Source organism: Phyllostomus discolor, chromosome 12 (assembly GCF_004126475.2).
Source record: "Phyllostomus discolor isolate MPI-MPIP mPhyDis1 chromosome 12, mPhyDis1.pri.v3, whole genome shotgun sequence".
NCBI classification, from domain to species: Eukaryota; Metazoa; Chordata; class Mammalia; order Chiroptera; family Phyllostomidae; genus Phyllostomus; species Phyllostomus discolor.
The window spans coordinates 35,391,844-35,410,739 of NC_040914.2; the positions used below are offsets into that span (position 1 = coordinate 35,391,844).

Below are 18,896 nucleotides of genomic sequence, written 5' to 3' on the forward strand. Positions count from 1 at the left end.
AGAGGATTGATAATTAAAATAACAATGAGCCCTGGCTGGTGTGGCTCAGTGAATTGAGTGCTGTACTGTGAACCAAAGGGGAGCAGGTTTGATTTCCAGTCAGGGCACATGGCTGGGTTGTGGGCCAGGTCCCCATTAAGGGGTGCATGAGAGGCAACCATACATTGATGTTTCTCTCCCTCTCTTTCTCCTTCCATTCCCCTCTCTGTAAAAACAAATAAATAAAATCTTTTAAAAAATAAAATAACAATGAGATACTAATGTCAAACAATTAGAAATGCAGAGGTCAAAAAGTTTGATAACAGAGTTGGGGTATATGTTGGGGCAATTTCTACATAAATTAAAAAGAATGTCAAACAGTGTATTTTCAAGTCTGATCAATGCCATATTGTTTGTAGAAGCAAAAGACTAGAAATAAGCTAATAAGTCATAACACATACTCACGTGGAATACTTACGTGAAGACTGAGCTGCACCTGTGTTTACAGATAAAAAACATAGGGCGAAATATGAGTATACTGGCCGTCACTTGTTTAAGAAAAGGTGGGGCAGGAGTAATACACAGGCTTATATGTGCTTTTGTGGCTTACAAAACATATAAGAATAAGAAAGTTGTAATAGTGGTTACTTGGGAAACAGATGGGAAGTAGAAGAGTTGACTTCTCATACATCATTTTTATTCATTTGTTTTTAACTGTGTACATGCACTTTTTTAGTGAAAATAGCTTTTTAAGAAAAAAAAATACCACAGCCAACCTCATTCTTTATGTTTCCAAGGGTACAGCAATGTTGAATGCATTAAGTCACGCACGTTCAGATGTTTTTGATGTGTGTTTCTCTACAAGGTTAATGAGGAGCCATCAGCCCCTCGTTATATCTAAAATGAGAAGGAGGCGATCTGACACTGAGGCTGAGTGTTGGTGTCGCAAAGCCTCCACATACATACCCTGCCCTTGGGTGTGCGTCAGTTCATCACACGCTCATGAAGCCCCACTGTGGGTGAAGGTGGCTGGTGCTGGCCGTGCTGTCGCTACCCTCAGCCATTCAGGGGACCCAAGAGCTGTTGGGAGTTGGTCCCTACAGGAACACAAAACCAGGGATACCTGCCCCGTCGGTAACTCCACCCCTTCTCCGCATGAAAGCATATGTGGGTCTAAGTGAGCGCTGTGTAATGAATCTGCTGCATTGTTTTAAACTATAGCAGGTAAAGCTCACAACTTAAGTGTATATATAACTTCCCAACTTGATGAATTTTCACAGACAGCATACCTGTAGAGCCAGGACCCAGAGCAAGAAACGTTACTTATATCCCAGAAGTCTCCCTTTCCTAGTCCACTGTCCGCCTATAACTTAACTCTACCCTGAATTAAAACCACGTAGATCAATCTCTCCTGCTTTGGTCTTCCATATAAATGGAATCCTAGAGTATGTGTCCTTTTGTGCCTGGCTTCTTCCACGTCATTTGGGAGCGTGTTCTCATTTATCTCCCAAATAATTGTCAAGTAGCTGCATCTCAGGTATGCAGCTTCCCAACATCGTCTCTGGCACTGCCCGTGTGCGAGGATGGTGAAACCGACAAACACAGCTGGAAACAAGCCACCGGAGCAAACAGGTTCTGCGGGGCCTTGTGCAACCGGCCCCGACCTGCTTCTCCAGCCTGTGGCTCTCCCCCACCCACTGTTTCTGCAGCACGACCTCGCTCTCCTTGCACAGCCACTCATCAAGCCCCGTGTTCCATGTTGGACCTGTGAAGCCTTCCCCATTGGTGTCGAACCATTCAATCTTACCCTCTGTGTTCTCTTCACTGGACTGTAGCCTTTGCCACAGTAGAGTTGAACCGTCAGTCAACAGTCTCCATTGGCCAAGCTCTTTTTCACATTGTCCCCAGTGAATAGCCTCCTGTTGTCCCATTTTAAGCACGGGACATATGCTGAGCACAGGAGGAGTTCCCTCTCCAAGGATCTGATAACCTCCTGAGGCAGGCCGGTGTGCAGAGACTTGCAGTCTTTAACACTCACACAGCACTTCCTATGTGCCAGCCATTGTTCTGAGTGTGCTGATGATCCTCACGATAATGTTGCAGGGTGGGGAGTATTTGAGTCCCGGGTTTACAGATAAGGAGATTAAGTGGCTTGCCCAACATTACCCAGTTGGCGATGTGGCGGAGACCGGGTGATGGAGTCAAGCAGTCAGGTTCCAACCTCCTCTCCATAATTGATTGTCTTGGAGACAGAGGGTGATGCGCTATTAAAACTGAAATTATTGCAGCTTTGGATCTGGGCGGCAGGTAGTATGGTGAGAGGTCATGCTGGAAAGATAACCTGGGGGGGCTGGTCACCCAAGACCTTGGGCGTGGCGCTAAGGAGTTTTGACTGTCTTGTAGGCAGTGAGGAGCTGAGGAGGTTTTTGAGTAAATGACTGGTTTGGTGTTTGAAGGCAGTGACTTCAATGGGAATACACAAGTAGGGTGGCTGGGCAGGCCAGTAGAGAGATTGCAGAGAGTCCCACAGAGGTCCCACTGGGGGCAGGGCGCTGGGAACGGACGAGGGCACCAAGGCCTTCTGGCTGAGTGCCTGCACCAGTCTCTCTCCCTCCAGAAACTCACCAAGATGTGTAAAGGGGCTAGAATCAAGAGCAATGAGACACGAAGTCCAACTGAGCAGCCCCAGAATGCCAAATCCTTAGTGGGAATTTGGAAAAGGGAACACCAGGCACAGTCAAGGATAGGCAGGCACGGCACACCGAACAAGTCGATTTGACATTTACCACAATGAAAACTGCCACTGTCTCTAGCCTTCCCCCAGGAAACCAGAAGAGACTTTTGGAGAGACGGACTAACCTAAAAGATCTCCAGATACAGTGAGTGGGGTTTCCTAAGAAATCACTCGGCCCAACCTCCATGCCCTGAAATCCAGAATGGCAGCACTCGCCCATGTGTGCAACTCTTCCAACTGGCGTTTACGTGTTCGACTCTTACACAGGAGTGAGCAGCCAGGGATCATGGGGCATTTGGGGAAAATCTCTAATGGGAGACAGATTAAGCAAGGAGGAAAGTTAATCTGTTAATACATTCAGAGAGCATTGGTCACAAAGGATGTGCAAAAGGACATTCAGCGGGAAAAAGAAACCTCATTAACGGACAATATGGTACGGAAACTCAACAGAAAGGTAGTAAAATTAAGTTACAGAAATCTAGACAGTGTAGCAACAGGACAAAGAAAGTGGAAAAGAGGAGAGAGAAATGATGAGAAAAAACCTGGGGACCGGTCCACACAGTTCAATTGCTGAATGGTAGAAGTTCCACAAAGAGAGAAAAGAGGAAATGGAGAGGGGAACGTATAGAGAAATCGAAGACAATTTCCAGAACTAAAAGACTCTGAGTCTTTAAACATATAACAGAGAGGTGGGTGGGGGGACACCTAAGCTTTTAAAAGGGGAGGATCCACCTTGGCACATTCTTTCACTTCTTAGATGCTTCTGCTGTTTAAGGACCCAGGGAAGCAGAAAGTCTGAGGAAGAAGATGCGTTTTTTCCCCTGAGTCGTGTTAGGTACCGTCCTCAGTCCATGCTGATATCCAACAGACAGATCCAGTGTTGAACATGAGGGAGGCATTTGAGCAAAACCTAGGAGTCAGAACATTGTGGGAGAAGGCCTGATGGCCTTGGGAAGTGAGAGAGGAGGGGGAAAGTCCTGGATAGGGGAAGAAGGAAGAGGAAAGAAATTACATTGGCAGGAGAAAAAACAAACGCTAGCCGACAACAGGTTCGGCAGGGCTTTGAGAAGTAAAGTGTATACGGAGTTCGGGATGTCTGAAAAAAGGCCCCTGGGTGTTCTGACTATCGGGAGGCAGTGGCGGACGCCTGAGAGCAATTTTAGTTGGATCTAAGTGTGCACAGGCGGGGAGGAGAAATACCATAAAAGCACAGTGAGTTTGAACCTGTGTCCTCTGTACCATCTGAATACTGGTGTGTGTGTGTGTGTGTGTGTGTGTGTGTGTGACCTTTGAAATGATAGAAAGGGTGAAGACCACACCGTCCAAATAAGCAACCATCAAAACACCGTGCCCGAAGGCCAAGTTCAGGTCACTGAGGCCTCCAGCACTGGCCTGCCTTCCTGTTCCTCCCACCTCGTCTCAAAACACATGGGCCCACTCTACGTCACGTACCCCACTTGTGCTACACGCAACAGGCTTGAACTGCCCAGGTGTTTGGAAACTTGACCTAAATACTGAACCTTAATTGGTCTCATTTATGACAACATATAAAGTTGTGTCGCTTTATGAGAATGTCCTTTGGAAAACTGGTTGGTGAAATGCCTTTCCTGACTGTTACCATAGGTCAGGCTAGCAAACCGATTCTAAGTTTCCCTGATTATTCTAAGGAAGGTGGAGCTGGACAAAGCCATCAGATTCTTTATGGTGAACCCCACGCATTCCCTCCTAATTACAAAGCTCACTAGTATACCTTTTTTAAGATACAGGAAAACCTGTGATCTCTTTCTAAAGCCACTGACATTGAGCTTTACCAAGTAGTTTCACTAAACTATAGTACAGTTACTACACTGAATACGGATTTGTGTATACTCTGGATTGCTTGCATTTTTTCATGGTTGGGACTTCTGCGCTGCGTTCAGAGAAAGCACAGTTCTCTGAGATTTAGAAGAACTGAGACATAAAATGGGACTTCTTGTTCAGTGACAAAGGTTCAGGTGCTTCCAGTCTGGTTTGAAACAAGTCTCTATCAAATCATTGAAAGCTGTAGAGTTTAAAGCTTGGTTTACACAAAAGGTATTGTCTAGGAGTGGCAGTTGGGATTACCTGTGTCCTCATGGCAGCGTGTATTTTTCAAGTGTTTCAGACTTTCTTGGCGCACATTTCTCCCCTTAGGCCATAAAGTGAACACACCAGCAACACATTTATGATTGCTGATGACTTTGTTTTTTAAGTTAGTCAATGACTGATCATAAGGAAGGGCAGGTTTCTGGCAGCTAAACTTTTTTTTAGTTTTGCTGAGAAGAGTTTATTTTTCATCTCTAAATTTCTGCCTATTTTTGTCGTTTTTCTTGTTCATTTCTGTAAAACAGGAAACTGCAAGTGTAGAATAGAATTGGATTTTTGACTGCCTGTTTTTCTGTGAATTACTTAAAATTTTTCTTTCTAAGCCCTGGCTGGCATAGGTCAGTGGATTGAGCGCGGGCTGCGAACCAAAGCATCGCAGGTTCGATTCCCAGTCAGGGCACATGCCTGGGTTGCAGGCCACGGCCCCTAGCAACCGCACATTGATGTTTCTCTCTCTCTCTCTCTCTCTCTTTCTCCCTCCCTTCCCTCTCTAAAAATAAATAAATAAAAAATTTTTAAAAATAAAAAATTTTCTTTCTGATTTTTCTTTTCTTTTTTAACAATAGAGAGAAAAGAAATTACTTTTGGTGTCACATACCTTTGTTTACTTGAATGTGGCAGATACCCTCTTAGTAGTGTGTCACTTTTAATATGCATAATGAATGATTTGATGATTATGTGAGAGAAGACGAGTGGTGAACTGGAAAATAAAATTAATTGCCAACAGCTTTCTCACTCTAGGGGTGAGTTTTCTTACAAACGAAGCATGGAATCACAGTAACATTTAGGAGTAACCACAAATAACCTGACTCTCTGAAAAGTCTGTTTGAGTAAATAAAAAAAATTTTTTTAAAGAAAAAGCCATGCCAGCATATCATCAGCTGGGGATTTGCAAGTGGGTCTTGAATGCCATGCTGTACTTTCTGGATTGGCATGGAGAGAGAAGCCATTGGAACCCTATCAGGAGCATTTCTTTCATCAGCATCGTAAAAAAGTAAACGAACAGTACTGCTCTTCCAGTTCTGTAATAGTCTGTCGTAGGGGATGGCAGAGGCCCATCTTCAGGAAGATGTGTCACTCCAACTGTGACAGGTCAGTGGTGACATACCCACCGTGGGAGGCTGGACTGACTCACAAACACAGCAGCATGCCATCTGCAGTTATGATACATAGAGCAGATGATGCTGGAAATCTTATGCAGCCTGTATTGTCTGCCTTGCCTGTTGTGAACCAGCTGGGGGGATAAATCCACTGTGGTACGTAAGGAAAAGTACACTGGGACCATCCATGACCAGGGTTTGAGGTTCCTCAACTACTGTGTGACTTCTCCTCTAAACCTTTTGGAACGATTCCTTTGGTCTGATCATGTATAAGCAGCAGATAATAAATAATTGGATTTTATGTTATAAACACAACAGAAAGTTTCCCCTTTAAAGTATCGAAGACCAATTCATGGTCATTGACATATAGTGTATGCAGTTTTAACTTTATAAATGATTTTTTTCAAAATCAATTACATAGTTGCCATTTTATATTTTATTCTTTCTCAGTATTTCCTTTGGGGTTGCAGGTAGTTTGTTAGTTATCTGTATTTATGTCTGATAGTTATTGGAAAACACTTACTTTTTAACTATGCAGTAATTACATTTGTATGCTTTCAAAAAACATGTTTGAAAATTCCTTTTTCTAGTCATTGAAGCCAAGACAGAAGCAGATTGAGTGTAGACTGTTACGCAGAGAATTTAGTTCATTCTCCCTTTCCTGCCCCTCAAGCTTCCTGGCCAGTGTTAATTTCATGTAAATTCATAAACCAAATTGCTATTTCCAATAACTTTGTACAGTATGTATCTGTACAGTATGTAACTTTGTACAGTATGTATCTGTACAGTATGTATCTGTACAAAGTTATCTGTACAAAGTTCAGTTTTACTTTCACCTTTTCCATTCCATTTCATATCAGCATTACATGTATTACTTAGCTTTAACTCTGTTTCCAATGAGCTAACCTCAATTCAGTTTCTGTTGGGTGATATTCCCAGGAAGGATGGCTGGAATACGCCTCTTAGCAGCTTTTCTAGGAAGAGAGGTATAGTTCTCAGAGCTTGCCTGTCAGAGTGTGTCTTTTGGTTGCTTCCTTTTGTTGAGCTGAATAAAAATTTATCTGGGAATAGTTTTTGTGTTACAACTTTCCTTAAACTGTTGCCCTTGGCACCATTGTTTTCTATCCTTAGCTGTTCTGGACAAGAAAGCTGAGAAAACCCTCCTTTGATTATATTTACGTTAACTGATTTTTTTTCTGATGGGTGTGTCCCAAATAATTTCTTGTCCTTAGAATTCAAAAATTTCCTGAGATTCTCTCTAGATCTGGTTCTCTTTTAAGTAGTCTTGTTCTGTGTCTTCTGGGACATCTGAGCTCTTCATACCTGATTTGATTTTCCCCAAAGTCAATTCAACTCACCATTGCCTATAGAGCAAGTGTTAAATCTATGACTATTTTTTTACTTCTTTGCTATCTCCTTTCATCCATCTCTGTCAGTCTATTACCTGTATCCCAGCTCCTTGATTTTCTATATTACCCTGAGTTCTCCTTGATGCATTTCTGTTTTCATTTCATAGAGATCTTATTAAGACTTGAAATAACACTTAATAATTGAGTCACTTATTATTAAGAACATAATTTCTAAAAAAAATGTTGTGCAAATACTAAACATACCTTTTTCTGAGTGTTTAATTTTTTACCAGATATTATGCACACACTTCCCAGAAATTATCTCATTTAATCCTCAGGACATCCTGCAAGGAGGAATTATTATCCCCATTTTATGCAGGAAGAAATGCGCATTTTAAAGGGCTATTAAAAAGCCCAAGGTCACACATCCTAAAGTTAGTAAACTGAAGGTCATCGTTTAAACCCAGGGCTCTAAAGCCTGTTTCCCTCATTGCACTATGCCACCTCCTCTATAAATGATTTTCATAGGTTTATTCATATTTAAATTGATATACCGATTCAGAGAAGCCTAGCCCAGACCAAGTACTTGCCTCGAAGAGAAAGCTGCTGTCAGTAGAGTACAGTGCGGTAGGTGGCTGGCGGGGTCCCGGTGGTCACCCCCTGTGCCCACTCTCAGCCTCCAGCATAGTCCCTAGGATGTACCGCACTGACCACCGCCCTTGAAGCAGTGCCTCGAGCGTGGTCCCAGGATGCACCGCGCTAACCACAGCCCCTGTAGCAGGGCCTCGAGCGATGTCCCAGGATGCACCGCACTGACCACCGCCTTTGAAGCGGTGCCTCGAGCGTGGTCCCAGGATGCACTGCGCTGACCACCGCCCCTATAGCAGGGCCTCGAGCGTGGTCCCAGGATGCACTGCGCTGAGCGCCGTCCCCACAGCCAAGCCAACCCCTCAGGACCTCGAGGTCCGAGAGACAAGGTGCGGAGTGTGTGGAGCCCGGGTGTGGGGGATGGGGACCACCTCACCCCCTCAACCCCCGGGCCCAGTGCCAGCCCCCCGCACACACTGAGGCCTTGTCCCGAGTCCCTGCTCCTCAGCGCTGCTCATGTTCGAGGCCTTGTCGCCACGCAGCGCGGTTGTGGGCCGCAGTGGCCCACACAGGCCGTGTCTGGGTTTCTGTCCCCACAGAAGCCGAGGCCAAGTCCCCGTCCCCGCCCAGGCCGTGGCAGGGTCCCTGTCCCCGTGCAGGCCGAGGCCGTGTCCCAGCCAGAGTGGCCGGCCCTCTTGTCGCGGCCCCTGTGTCCCGGGCCCTGCAGAGCCCGTCAGGCGCAGCCCAGGGGGCGACACTGCCCAGTGGTGTTCCTCCGCCTTGGTGAGTTTCTGTGACTCGCGGGGCCAGCGCGTCCTCCCTGGACCGGAACCCCGCGCGGGGGAAGGACGACCCAGCCCAGCTTTCTGCCGGGTCCTGGGGGATGGGCTTCTGCGGGGCCCCGGCGGCTGTGCAGATGCAGTGAGGGCCGGGCCAGGAAGGCTCTCAAGCGGGGCCTCGCTTTTCTCGGTGAAAGTTATTCTCCCTGAGCCGGGACCTTAAATACTCAAAATGCTCGTTTATTTATTCCCCCTAAAATTCAACGACATGTGTCAAGGACCCAGCACGGCTGAGACTGAGGACTGAGGTCTGGGTGCGGGGACCTCAGACATGAGAAGGGCACCCAGCTGCTTCCTCGTTGTCCAGTTTGGAGGCCGAAAGCATCTTCTGATCGTTGATGCTTAGTCATGTATTTTTTTTTTAATAATTATAGAGTGCCTTTAAATCAACTTAGAGTGGGAAAAGAAAAAGAAAGCCGAGTAGTGTGTAGAGTTGTAGAAAGGGCAGAACAATCTAGTTAAGTTGGTTTGGGCAGTGTCCACTGTGCCTCATTATCCAACAATTTAGTAGGTCCAGACCAGAGTCATTTTGTTTTCTTAATCCTCACCCAAGGACATTTTTTTTTTTATTGCTTGTGGAGAGAGGGGATGGGAGAGAAGCACGGGTGTGAGAGCGCAGCCTCAGTTGGTTGCTTCCTGCACATGCCCGGCCTGGGGAACGAGCCCACACCCCAGGCAGGTGCCCTGCCCTGGGATCGAACCCACAACTGTTCCGTCACAGGTCAACATTCCAGGCAGCAGAGCCACACCCACCAGGGCCAGACCAGCATTTTTTGAAGAGTCTATATTAGGCCGGAACGGACAGTCTAATACGTCACTCATAATATGCCGCTCAGTATCACTTTGTGAGACTTTGACTTTCATTCTATAGTGTATTTGCACATGTGTTTGTACTAGGTCATGATGTAAACTATGTTCATTGTGGGTGACGTTTGAAAAATGTAGGCACTGGTTCAGAGCAGGATACATAGGTTACGTAATCAGAAAGTAAGTACCCTTGCAGTCGTCATGATCTGTCTCGATACCAACACGGCTGAAACTGTGGAAGAGTCAAATGGTATTTCCGCCCTAATTAGCTCCATGTTTTATGTTTACTTTACATGCTATTAGCATGGCATCTGTCTGGTATCTGACCCATCACAGGCAGTGCTGACCGTGGCTGACAGGTCAGGAATGGAATGGCAGGATTGCTCTCTGTTGTTTGACGTCACCCACTCTGATTGCTGCTGATTAGGGACGCCACCAGCCGTGGGTGCTGCTGGGAAAACATGCATGGTTTGTAGGTTCCTTCTACTGTGGCCCTGTTGGCCACGTGAGGATCTCTGCTTTGCGTGATCCTATCTGAACCCCAGCCGTGAAGAGTGAACAGTCCAGGAGTATTCGGGTCTGTTCTGGTTGTTTGTTGTCTTACTTTCTCTGAACACAGGACCTTGACCTGGAGCATCTGGGGCCAAAGGGGGTTTCTTATTGAGTTGTCAGGTGATGTCCTTTTCAGCACTGATAAAAGATTTTTAAAATAATAACTAAAATTTGAAGCCCTTAATGCTTATTGCAATCATTTTGTTTATATTTTGTGTTTATATTTACTTATTGAATAGTTGGTTGATTTCGAGTTTAAAGACTTAAACCACTAAAAGTTTGAACTTATCATTGTTGGAGAGAATTTACCAGTGTGCAATTTATCCTCTGATGTCTAGGCCAGGCATTTAATTGTAAATGGCTAGTATTCTCTTTTCCAAATGTGCCTTGCAGAGAGTTTAACATGATCAAGCAAACTATTTTTTAAAAATCCTCACCCCCAGATGTGTTTATTGAATTTAGAGACAGAAAGGGAGAGAGAGAGGAACATCGACATGAGAGACAAACATCCATCAATTGCCTCCCTTATGTACCCTGACCAGGGATCGAACCCACCACCTTTTGGTGCATGGGACGATGCTGCAACCGGCATAGCCACCTGGCTAGGGCTCAAGCAAACTATTTTTACTATGGTCTTTGTCACTGGTGCCATAACTGCTATGGTAAGGACTCCATAAATATGTGCACAAAAGAATGAACACACATTACAATTGTAAATTATTTGTGTAAACATTCAGCAATTCATATTATTCATTTCTAGTAAAATTTGATTTTTATACCTGGTTTCTTTTGAGATAATAATATTTGGCAGACTTATTTCAGGGAAGTATGGCTTTGAAAGGAGGTAACAGAAATCATTCCATTCTGTGTAGAACAGTTTCAAACAACACCCAACAGTGAACAAATTGTGACATCTCAATTTTTCACTCAAAACCAGCCTACTGCAAAAAGAGATTAAAAAAAAAAGAATATTTTTCCTCATTGGAGACCTCAGTAGAAGCCAGTGAGGAACACTTTACAATCAACTGCATAGGTGGCATTTTGCTCAGATCCCTTTGGTGTCTTCTAACAGTGCTCTGTAGTCCGGCTGACCTGCTGGCGGTCTCCCACAGAGGGAGAGCAAATGACTGGCGACGTGCAAAGAGTGGGCATGGTTTTCCAACCACAGCCAGCACTCGAGACTCTCAGTGCTGAGAGAGCAGGGACCATAGCTGCCTCGCTCACTGTGATTTCCCTCCTTTCAGGCACACAGGAAGTGCTCCACAGATAGCTATTGAAGGAATGAGCATCCCATGGAAGGAGGAAGAGCAGCAGCAGAAGGTACATATAGCTTACAATACATGGTTCAGTGTTCTTAACACATATTTACTGAGAGTCCCCTATGGACCTGGTAGTGTGCCTGCGGTGAGAGCTGGGCTCAGACGGTGAGACAAGGCACACACCTGCATGTGTATCTGTGCACGCACACACACACACTCTGATCAGGTTGTATTACAGAAGTAGTCTGTACTTTACTATTAAAGAATGGGGCTAAGCCCTGGCTGGCGTAGCTCAGTGGACTGAGCGTGGGCTGTGAACCAAAGTGTCGCAGATTCGATTCCCAGTCAGGGCACATGCCTGGGTTGCAGGCCATGACCCCTAGAAACCGCACATTGATATTTCTCTCATTCTCTCTCTATCTCCCTCCCTTCCCTCTGTAAAATAATAATAATTATAATTATAATAATAAAAATAAAGCTTAAAAAAAGAATGGGGCTGCATAGAAAATGGGGATAAAGGTGGGATTTGAATAAGTGTAAAAACTCAAGGAAGAGAAAGGTTGATTCAGGATGGTTTGAGAAGCTGAGCTGTATGGGGCGTGGATGAGGAGGTATCACAGGTGGATATTAGCAGAGGTCAGAGTGAATATAGCCGCTGGCTCAGCCCAGAGGAGATGAGGATTGGGGTACGGAGGAGAGTAAAGTGGGGTAGGCTGGATGGGGATCACATTTTGGAGGGGAGCTTAGGAAATAAGACAGTCATAGAAGTTTATGTTTAATGTAATCATCATAAAGAAGACATACATTCTGGAGCAAGGAAGTGATTTGATGAGGGCTCTGTTTTAAGATTACCTGGTAATCTGGCAGGCAGGCGGGCAGCTTGACCTCAGGGATCAGAAAGGGAAAGAAACCAGGCCCCCACCCCCGCAGGATTGGTGTCTCAATATTACTTTCAGTTGCAGCAGGATTTTCTAGTCACCACAGAAGCTTTGGAGGCATCCACCAAAAGCAACTGATGAGGGGAAGTGCATTTGGTTCCGAACTCCACTGTAAGAGGGTCTGGAAATGACCAGAGTGATCGAGCCTGCCCGACAGCCACAGTCCCACACGCGCTCACTCAGCCTGAAGCCTGGTCTGTGTTTCTGGTGCCCCACGGAGTGACCAAGTCTTTTGTCAATAAGAAGGCAGAGGTGTGAGTGTCTTGTTCACGGGAATGAGTCTGGGTTGGCCGATATCATGAACCTTAGTCCAGCTTGTGTTTTTCACAGGGCACCCTGTCCTGCTTTTGCCCGTCCTTGGGTTAGCCAAGCAGCTTTTCTCCCAGCCCCGTGTCGAGAGGCAGCATGCAGGGTGTAGGATGGGAGGGAGAACAGGAGCAAGAGGGAGAAGACAGACAGTCATCTCTTTGAGGTCAGAAGCACTGTCTCCACGTTTGCATTTCAAACTCCGTATGTAAGGCGTGTGTTAAAGGATGATGGTCGGCGGATAAGGGGTGTTTGGTTTCCTCATTGCCTTGTCCCACATGACACAGTACGGACAGCTGACATGTTCACTCACTCTTGCCTTCTATTTCTTCCTACCCACGTAAGTGCTGAGCTCGTACAAATCCATTCAAAGCACATGGAATGTTTCACTTACTTAGGTGCCAGCACGATGTTGGATAAAGGGAGCACCAGTGTTGAAGCTACCAGGTTCTGCCTTCACAGTCTCGGGGGGAGGGGGTGAAAACTTTATCAGCCCATTTCTGTCTGTTTCCTGATGCTGTATTTATGTAGTTTTAGCCCCTTGTGGGAAATCCATGGCTCATGCTTGCATGCACGTGGGACATGAGGTAGTAAATGTTTGAGGGTCCTTCCCCTCTGAGGTCCCAATGCTGCAGTATGGAGCATATCTATGCACCCACGTGGCATTCACAGGGGTGGATTTCCCTCCGCACCCTGTGCAGCAGGTGTGTGAGTGCATTTGCTCGTCTGCGTTTTCATTCTTGAGATCCTTTAAAAGATATCATGTGCCGGGCACATAATATGAACCCCATAACTACTGTTGAAGGAGTTAATGAATAAATACTATGTTCAGAGAATGGTAATGGGTACTATTTTTGGAGACTTTACATAGTCCTTGTACTTGAGATTTGATGGGAGAAAGTAAGTCTATAAGCATGAAGTAAAGCCTGTTCCTAAGTAACATAGGAATAAAGCCTGTGGATGAAATAAATTAGTAAGTATGATTAAAATCACAACTAATATTGATCTAGTGCTTACTGTATGGCAGGTACTCTCCTAAGTGCTTTAATATATATTAGCTTAATGTTTCCACGACTTTAAAAGGTATAGCTATTATTTTTTTCCCTTTGCATTTGAGAAACCCAAAGAACTAAGTTAGGTTAAGTGACTTTGTCTGGAGTCACACACCCAATCAGAATAAGGTCACGTATTGAGAACAAAGTGGGACTGGGCGTGGAGATGCCACACCTGTGGCAGAGGCTGCATGCACAGAGCCTCTGGCCCGCCCCCGTGGGGGCTGTGAACTGAGAGGCTGTTGAGAGCCAGTTCGCATGACAGATGTGTGATCTGGTTGGCAGACAGCTCCACAGCTTTCCCAGGGCACAGGCCAGATGGGCTCTCAGAATCCTTTGCTTCCAGGGCTCAGTGTGCAACAGACTTAAGTCTTCAAGGGAAAAGTCTCCCCTTCTCTGAACAAACTCAAAGTAGATCTGGCAATCTTTATAACTCAAAATATAGACTTAAACTTCTGAGAAAACCCAACGAATTACCTTTGACAAAGTATCTCTTGGTTAGAGAGGAAGAGACACGTTGTAAATAACTAAACTGAATGTACTCTTATGGCACTGAGTGTTGACTCTGCCAAGAACTGCTGGCCCCTGAGGACTCAGCACGAGCAAGGTAGACCGAAGTCCCAGCCTCGTGGAGCTGACACTCTCATGGGGGAGACAGACAACAAACGGGAACAAGTAAGGGGCCGCTGTGTGAGATGTGGCGTGGGGAACAGAGCAGGATGGGGCAGAGTTCGGACACTTGGGCAGGAGTGTGTGAACACCTCCAGTTCTGACGACCTCCTCCTGGGTTTCCTCCCTTTCTCGCAGAGGAGTCTCACAGGGAAGGTGCAGGCCCTGGTGGGTGCGTGTAATCTGTGATCCATTGTGGGGACTCAGGCAAGTCACCGAGGAGACTATTTTATGTCAGTAAGAGGTGGCCTTCAAATTCAGTCAGTGCAGGTATTGGTCCAGGCAGCTGTGAAAACGATTGCTTGTTTCATTATACACCATAGAAGTTTTTCGACAGTACAGAGTTTGGTAGCATTTTGACTAATGTTTCTATCTGTGAGCAAAGCTTTGCATTGGAAATGTCTGTAAAAACAGTAAAATGAAATATTATAAGAAAACAGAATTTGTTGTTAACTAAAAAGCTCAGAAAGTGAGCTGGTAAGGTTAAATCGATATGGTCCAAACTGTATTCATTACGTTTCTTGAAAGGGATTCTTTCCTTTGATGGAAAAGCAAGTCAAGGCTATCAAACTTACATTTTCCTTTCTAGAAAACTAGGTTAGGGATTGTTTGAACAATCTGTACAAACTGTACAACTGAGAATGTCAGAAGTTGCCCCGCTTCCATCCATGTGTACACACCATGCAGCTGTGTGCCCTTTGCTCCTGACCTGCGGAGCTGTGGGCACGATATCTAGTTATCCTCTGCCTGTGGGCCAGAGCCTGTGTTCCCGTGTCCTGCTTACTCTGATCTCTTCTGTGTGCCTTGGTGGCCCTCCAGGATCCTGTACAGTAAGTTCCACTCCCTTACTGTATTACAGGAAATATACTCAGTAGGTGCTCTAAACACGCACCTTAGGAACATTTAGTGTCAGCCTTGCTTGGTGTGTAAAATACCATCTCAGCTGCTCCCCACAAAACCTCTCCTCTAAGATCAGGCTGAATGGCCTGCATTTAGTTGTCAGAGATGTGATGTTCACTTTTTAAATGCAACAAATTGTTAAGATTTTAATAAATGACTCAACGTCCATGAATGAGGATTCAAAATGTAAAACTAATGTGATGTTTGAACTTCTAACATTTTCTCAGAACGTGGAAGCTGAGGGTTACCTGGAAGAAATGGCCCTGACACATACAACTTGCTCCGTCTCTCGTGCTTCCCTGGGTTTTCTCTTTCTGTCAGCAGTGATCTAATACATTCGTCCCGAGGCACAAGTGAGAAAGAGAAAAAGAAAGGCATTACCTTCAGAGTTGTCAAAAGAACCACATTTGTGTTTATTAACCTTCCTCAGAGGACCCGTGCACAGACACGCCAGGCTTTCGCACAGACGCACAGCTCCCCCAAGCCCCAGCCAGCAGAGCTTTAGAATTCCTCGCTTCTGCTTCTCTAGCTGTGGCCCCACTTCTCATAGGGTGTGCAGCAGGTTCGTTTTCACATCTGTCCCTGGAGAATGAGGAGGAACTACACCTTGACAGTGAGTCAAGAAGCAGAGCAGATAACAGTCTGCTTTTGATGATAGAGGATGTGCTGAGCCACATACAGATACTTCATGCTTGATTGGACCATTCTGTTTCTTTGGTAGATGGCATATATCAATATTTAATTGTACAAGTGACTAAAAAAACGTGGCTCTATACAATACTCTTTTGGCTTGTTTAATTCTGAGGCAGGGAAGTCAAAATGGAGTTCAGGGGTCTTCTCTTCCCCAGATGTGCCCGGAGTGCAAGTGAGTGCCGGTTGCTCACGATGGTGGTGTGAAATGTTTGACGGGTACTGAACAGCTGGGTGCTATGTTAAGTTCCAGGAAGGGAGAGATGTCTAAGGCGTGACCCAGAAGGATTCCCGGTGTGGTAGGGAAGCAAATGAAAAACGAGTGCAGTGATAATAATGGAGTAAGTGTTGTAACGTAGGTATATACACAGAACTGGGAGGGCTGGAGCTGGGGACCTGGCAGGGGAGTCAGGCTTTCGTCCGCCAGAGCAGCCCATGGAAGGGCCCAGCAGCTTTCTGTCTGTTTTGCCTGGAAAGTAGTGGGAGGGGCAAAGGTGGATGCTAGGAGCTTGGTTGTAACCAGGCTGTCTCCCATGCTAAGGAGCCGTATAGGGAAAAGGCAGCTGGTAGAGCTTTATCAGCAAGGGAGAGATACGTGATAAAGAAAAAATGCTTAATTAGGGGGATAAGTCAGGTGGCAGCTGGAGGAGGCTGGACTAGACATGGACAGTCTGGGGTCAGGGAGACCAGGCAATGCTGCAGAGGCTCCTGTGGGAAACGAGGAGGGTCTGAACCACCACCTGCCACATTTAGTGACTGGAAGTACAACCCTCCTGCCAAATGGGTTTTAAAATTTACGAACCGCTTATGAGAAGAAAAAAGTCTGGGCAGAGAAAAAAACGGACTAGGAAGACTTGAGTGAGCAAGTGTTGAGTGAAGAGGCCTTTAGCAATCCTCTTCCTTTGAACTGAATTCATTAGCGAAATTTGAGAAACTGGGGAATTTTAAAGAACTTGAAACTGGTATTTCCCCTTCTCTGGCCCCTAGTCAGTTTTTAATTTGCTGTCATTTATTAGCCGATGGAAGAAGAAAGGTGTCTTTCAGCAGTTAAGTCAGCCAATGAGAAGAGGCTTTCACAGTGGGCGGTGCTGCCGGCCCGAACCTCCCGGGGAGCAAGGTTTGGCTTACCAGCGGCACAGGAACCAACTTGTTGGGACTCTCTTGCTTGTCAAAGCACCTTCTTCGGGCAATAGAAAGTGAAAACAGCCCCCAAAAGGTGCACCCTCTCAAACAAACATTGTAAAAAGCAGACACACTTGTCTTCGAAACTAAAAGGCTCCAAGCAGACGGACACACTTCTATCCTGCTGCTTAGGGGTTTGTCTTTCATTGTCTGTGATGACCGTCCTTGGAGACGGGCACAAATAAAGGCAAGGAGAACTACATCAGACTGTTCTAAAAAGGAAGGATGGCCTGACTCTCTTATTTTTCTGGCTCTTATGTGGCTCAGAAAAGTCTTCAATTGCTAGGAAACAGGCGCGTTGCTGTGGACTGATGCTCCGCAGTCAGTGAGCTTCGTGGTGTGGTGGCAGTGGCAGTGATTTCGTTAGCACAAAGCCCTGCCGCGCTCACAGGCTTCTAGAGAGTACCATGGCTGTCAGACCAGCTCGGCCTATAGCACATTGTCCACAGTGTGCCGGGTTTCTCTCCACAGCAGGAACCCCCTCCTTTCAGCACACACAGTAAGACCATCCTGTCCGGTAGTTAACTAATACCTGTGTGCCCTGAAATGCAGCGACGATGAGGCAATGCACTGTAAGCCCGTGTCTGACTGAATTCCAGTTTTCTCCTCTCTGAGTGGTGAAACAGGAAAGGACGTCCCATCAGGAAGAACCTGAAGGTGCCATCCAGTAGCTGCGCCTCACGTCACTGATTGCCCTCAGTCAGAAATCTCGACTTGCAACTTTAGAGGGTGGGTCTCTGAAGGAATTTCAGAGCTCACTCGGAGATGAAGAGAGCTGCTCTCTGAGGACACGGAGCCTGGCTGGGAAGCTGGGAGCCTGGCTCCGACTGCTTGAGCCGGGGGCGCCTCTGTGGACTGAAGTTTCGGAAAGGTAGGCGCCCTTTCATTGAGGTTACTGTTTGAGAACTCTCAGAACCCAGCTGGCCTTAACCCTCTGTGTGTGTGCGTGTGTGTGTGTGTGTGTGTGAGAGAGAGAGAGAGAGAGAGAGAGGAAGAGAAGGAGAGGGGGCAAGGGGCTCAAAAATACTCATTTTGGCCTGATACACTGGGAAAGATACAGGAATTGGAGTCCCTTCGCTTGGTGAGTTTTCCTTCAGACATCTTTAGCAGTGGTGAGTAAGTGTTGAGTCCAGACTTCCACTTTGGACCAGGGATGCTGGCCGTTTGGAGAGTTTAAACTGATTCATTGAAGGGGCAGGGAGAATTGTTCTGAGAGTGAAATCCCACGAGGCCGAGGCTCGGCCAGCACAGCTTGGTTTGTCAGGAAAGCCTTCGCTGGCGGTGAAACGACAAGTGTGGCCGCAGGTGGGGTGGCGAGGCCGCTCCGGCCCTCGCAGGATGGCTCCGTCGGGAGCAAGGCAGCGCTCGCCCCCCACGTCGGTGCACATTTCCGAGCTGCCCTGTCTCCAGGGAGTAGTCTCAGTGTCGTCTCTAGAAGATATTAGCTGATTAGCTCTAAGACTGCCAGCCTCGTGGGGAGAAACAAGACAAACTTATCCTTTATATTTTTCTAGCCGAAGCACATGTTTAGCAAGCATGTTCTTTTAAGCAATTTCATTTCCTAAAAAACCTTACACAGAGCAAGGAAAAGAAACATTTGGGACTCACCAGATGGCGAATAGTAATTTATTAATTAATCCATAATCTTCAAGTGCCTTCTCTACCATGAGTGAGGGCTCAGACTTTAAACAGCACCTTTTCACTTCTCTCCCCCATAAGCCTTTTTTAAAAAAAATAAATGGGGGTTTCCAGTTATGATTTCATCAGTAGAATCCCCAGCCAACGGGAAAAATTCTTTAAGGAGGAAAGATGCACACGTTCCTGCTGA

General features: G+C 46.1%; 1 protein-coding gene across 1 annotated transcript in view; it reads left to right on the forward strand.

Moving 5' to 3' along the window:
• The first annotated feature begins 17,688 nt into the window (after nt 1-17,688).
• CERS3 (ceramide synthase 3) overlaps nt 17,689-18,896 on the forward strand; it is an 83,275-nt gene continuing 82,067 nt past the window's right edge. Inside the window, exon 1 of the mRNA XM_028502392.2 lies at nt 17,689-17,939. The gene's annotated coding sequence lies outside the window, so the exon portion shown is untranslated. The remainder of the gene's footprint in view (nt 17,940-18,896) is intronic.